Raw genomic sequence first — 5,000 nt, forward strand, 5'->3', positions numbered from 1 at the left:
ATGTCTGAAAATCGTCGCACCGTAGAGGGAGAAGGCGGAAGCATGGTCAGAGACGTGGAGAGGTCGGATGTACCAAAGGAGTCAGGCGGAACCTCGGTACCAGGAGCGGGTTACGAAATGTTACCTGCAGAAGGTACCGGGACGTTAGAAAGGTCTGAAGAATGCTCAGATAACGAAGTAGGGTCGTGAGAGGGCACCGCAGCAGAAAGGGGTCCGGGAGGAGAAGTATTATGGATCTGGGACTCCATGGTTAGGCTACTTTTTCTGTTTCTTTTTCTGAAAAAAAAGAAAGAGGGAAAGAGTGGGGGAAGGGGGAACGTGTAGGGGTAGCTGCTAGGAGGAATGAGAGGGTCGTAAATTCTCCTCCGCGCCCAAGAGGACCTCAGAGCTGCCAGTAGCGCAGATGCCGCATGGAACCCGTGTCATACCCTACCCTTCATGCCAGTAAACCAGCAATCCGGAATAGCAACCTCATATCTACCAAGCCACCTCGGCGGACCAAAGAGAGAGTGGTCGGATACCCTCCACAAGGCATACCTCTTTCGGCTACCACCTCCCGGAATTCGACAGGCAGCCTCCAGAGATACACCCTTCACCCAAAAGACATCGTAAGTCTCCCCACGAGACACCGGAGAGGGATCAGGACATCCCCAGATCTCCCGATCCCTCTCCGGACCTCAACGGAATGGGATGAACAACAACACCCTTTCCCCAGCCTAAGAACCAGAATACCTGAGGGGAGGACCCCAAAGGCCGAAAGCAGGAAAATGAGAGGGGAGGGATTGGGAAGGGAGAAGGAATAGGAAGGAAGGGATGTGGAGGATGGGGCAGGGAAGGGGAGATGGGGGTAATTAGGTTCGGTCCACGGAAAATGACTGAAAGGTTCAATTCCTCAGACCAAAAGCTTCTTCACCACGCCAAGGAGTCCCCCCCCCCCTGGAAGAGGGGTCTATAACCATTAAATTATTTTCTTAAATGGCAAGCCAAACATTAGCGTACATCAATGGCACAATGGCACAGATAGCAGCACGGACTTGCACGGACGTCCGTCCAGTGCAGGTCAGTCTCAAATCCAACCTACCCAGCAGTCTTCACCCGACTCGAGTACTCTTTATCCAGGTAGATCTGTTTGTGACTTAATAAGGTCCACTGTGTTGGGCGAAACGTTGTCAATAAAGGATCGCTTTATACTGTATGTATGTTAAACTTTTCCATGACGCACTTATGTTCTTAACAATCAGGTAGATATAGGTTTATTTCTTCCTTGTCCCTTCCTAGCTGCCAGTTGACCCTGAGTCATGACAACAAAGGAGGGCGCTCCTGGCCTAATGACCTCTTTATAGGTCGATGGCCGTTCAGGCCGACAGAGGAAGGTAGGTAGTGAATGAGAGCAGTAATGGAGGGAAGTGGAAGCCATAACTCAGCAAGGCAGTGGCTACAACACTCCCAATATAAACAACGCCCAAGATTTATACAATACTGTCGAAGGAGTCAAATATTCCACGCAGAAGTGGACCATAAACTTTAACATGGAAGGGAGGCTGTCTGTTGCAGCAACACGGGAGAGGAGACACACAAGGCGTGCTGAGATAGAGCTTGATCCTTCTGCTATAAGAGATGCTGCTGAGACTCTGGGAGAGACGGGGGTCGGAATCTTTATGTTGGAGGATCAAAGCCTGTCAGAGAGCACGCAGCAAAACAGCTGCGTCGTCGAGGAACCTTTAATAAAGCTTATACAACCCAGCTTAACCGCCAGAACATATTACAATGTATTTTGACAATTTACTTCGTTAATGTAACCGAAGAGTTACATTAACGATATTAGTTGCTCGGAGCAACTAATATCTGATGATTCCAACACACACACACACACACACACACACAGTGAGAGTAGAGGAGGCAGGATCCATACATAGCATTTAGAAGAGGTATAATAAAGCTCATGGAGCAGGGAGAGTGGACCTAGTAGTGACCAGCGAAGAGGCGAGGTCAGGAGCCGTGACTCGACCCCTGCAACCATAAATAGGGGAGTACGTACACACACATACCAGAGATGTGAAGGAAAGTTATTTTTAGAGGGAAAAGAAATTACTAGACCAACTCACAAAACTACTGAACAACTCACAAAACTACTGAACAACTCACAAAACTACTGAACAACTCACAAAACTACTGAACAACTCACAAAACTACTGAACAACTCACAAAACTGAACATTTGGAAGTCGCACAAACACAGCACAAAAAAAATACACAAAGACAAACAATTTAAAAATGATTTCCTAGACTATAAAAAATGATCAATTAAGAAAATCTAAGTTAGAAAGAAACCAAGAAATTCGGGAAAACACATTTGTGAGCTACAGAAAAAAATATGAACAAGTAAAAATTATCAAAAAAAAATATTAGTTTGTCTAAAAAATTATTAAAAGGAGAAATTCCTGACAGAACTAAAAAAAAGAGCTATTAAAAAGAATAATGACTTAGAAATATCAAGAAAAATACAATGAAATAACGAAGTTATGCACATGAAAAAGGACGCCGGACGAACGTATAGAAAACGTGAGGCAGACTCGTGACAGACTGCTGTCGGTGAGACATAAACACTACCAAACTAGAGAACTGAGAACAAAACTAACAAGGTGAAGAACAGTACCAACTTAACAAGGTGAAGAACAGTACCAACTTAACAAGGTGGAGAACAGTACCAACTTAAGTAACAAGGTGGAGAACAGTACCAACTTAACAAGGTGAAGAACAGTACCAACTTAACAAGGTAAAGAACAGTACCAACTTAACAAGGTGAAGAACAGTACCAACTTAACAAGGTGAAGAACAGTACCAACTTAACAAGGTGAAGAACAGTACCAACTTAACAAGGTGAAGAACAGTACCAACTTAACAAGGTGAAGAACAGTACCAACTTAACAAGGTGAAGAACAGTACCAACTTAACAAGGTGAAGAACAGTACCAACTTAACAAGGTGAAGAACAGTACCAACTTAACAAGGTGAAGAACAGTACCAACTTAACAAGGTGAAAAACAGTACCAACTTAACAAGGTGAAGAACAGTACCAACTTAACAAGGTAAACAACAGTACCAACTTAACAAGGTGAAGAACAGTACCAACTTAACAAGGTGAAGAACAGTACCAACTTAACAAGGTGAAGAACAGTACCAACTTAACAAGGTGAAGAACAGTACCAACTTAACAAGGTGAAGAACAGTACCAACTTAACAAGGTGAAGAACAGTACCAACTTAACAAGGTGAAGAACAGTACCAACTTAACAAGGTGAAGAACAGTACCAACTTAACAAGGTGAAGAACAGTACCAACTTAACAAGGTGAAAAACAGTACCAACTTAACAAGGTGAAGAACAGTACCAACTTAACAAGGTGAAAAACAGTACCAACTTAACAAGGTGAAGAACAGTACCAACTTAACAAGGTAAACAACAGTACCAACTTAACAAGGTGAAGAACAGTACCAACTTAACAAGGTGAAGAACAGTACCAACTTAACAAGGTGAAGAACAGTACCAACTTAACAAGGTGAAGAACAGTACCAACTTAACAAGGTGAAGAACAGTACCAATTTAACAAGGTGAAAAACAGTACCAACTTAACAAGGTGAAGAACAGTACCAACTTAACAAGGTGAAGAACAGTACCAACTTAACAAGGTGAAAAACAGTACCAACTTAACAAGGTGAATAACAGTACCAACTTAACAAGGTGAAGAACAGTACCAACTTAACAAGGTGAAGAACAGTACCAACTTAACAAGGTGAAGAACAGTACCAACTTAACAAGGTGAAGAACAGTACCAATTTAACAAGGTGAAGAACAGTACCAACTTAACAAGGTGAAGAACAATACCAACTTAACAAGGTGAAGAACAGTACCAACTTAACAAGGTGAAGAACAGTACCAACTTAACAAGGTGAAGAACAGTACCAACTTAACAAGGTGAAGAACAATACCAACTTAACAAGGTGAAGAACAGTACCAACTTAACAAGGTGAAGAACAATACCAACTTAACAAGGTGAAGAACAGTACCAACTTAACAAGGTGAAGAACAGTACCAACTTAACAAGGTGAAGAACAGTACCAACTTAACAAGGTGAAGAACAGTACCAACTTAATAAGGTGAAGAACAGTACCAACTTAACAAGGTGAAGAACAGTACCATTTGTTGAAATGTTATAATTTAGTGAGACCAGAGAATGTTCACATTGTGTTATAATATGCGCGGTGCGGAATATAAGACAACTGGAAAAATGCAAAGGGGGGGGGAGGGACGGGCCGTTACTTATAACCTTCACTCAGATTAAACATGTGGTTAAATTGAAGGCAGCCAGATTTAGGGACAAGAAGTTAGAAGGCAGCCAGATTTTATGGACAAGAAGGTGGAAGGCAGCCAGATTTAGGGACATAGTACAATTTATACTGTACTCACCTAGTTGTGGTTGCAGGGGTCGATTTACAGTTCCTGACCCTGCCGCTGCTAGGTCACTCTTCTTGCTCTATGAGCATTATCCTACCTCTTATTAAAGCTATATATGGATCCTACCTCCACTACATCACTTCCCAGACTATTCCAATTCCTGACAACTCTGTGGCTGTGTCAACACAAGCACTCAACTCAGAAAACCAACTGGGAACTACGAGGAAAAGCACTAAGACCGTAGGGGTCACACAACACCTGAGGAATGGAAGATAATCAGGTTACATAAAAGCTGAAAGATAAAGAGGCAAGAGGATAACCCAGAGAGCAACTGTAAGAGTACTCATCACTGATCACTGAACCCCAGCTCCACCCACGTTCTGTAGCTCATCAGTGGAAACTTTAATCCTAGAATCACAAACACGCTCTTTCCTGAGGACGCTGTGCAAGGTAATTAATTACTGAAGCCAGGATTCTTCAACTGAGGCGGTGGAAGTCTGCTTACACAGTTTCCACAGCAGATCTGATAGCCATAAGGCCAGAAATCAG

Source organism: Cherax quadricarinatus, chromosome 68, assembly GCF_038502225.1.
Source record: "Cherax quadricarinatus isolate ZL_2023a chromosome 68, ASM3850222v1, whole genome shotgun sequence".
NCBI classification, from domain to species: domain Eukaryota; kingdom Metazoa; phylum Arthropoda; class Malacostraca; order Decapoda; family Parastacidae; genus Cherax; species Cherax quadricarinatus.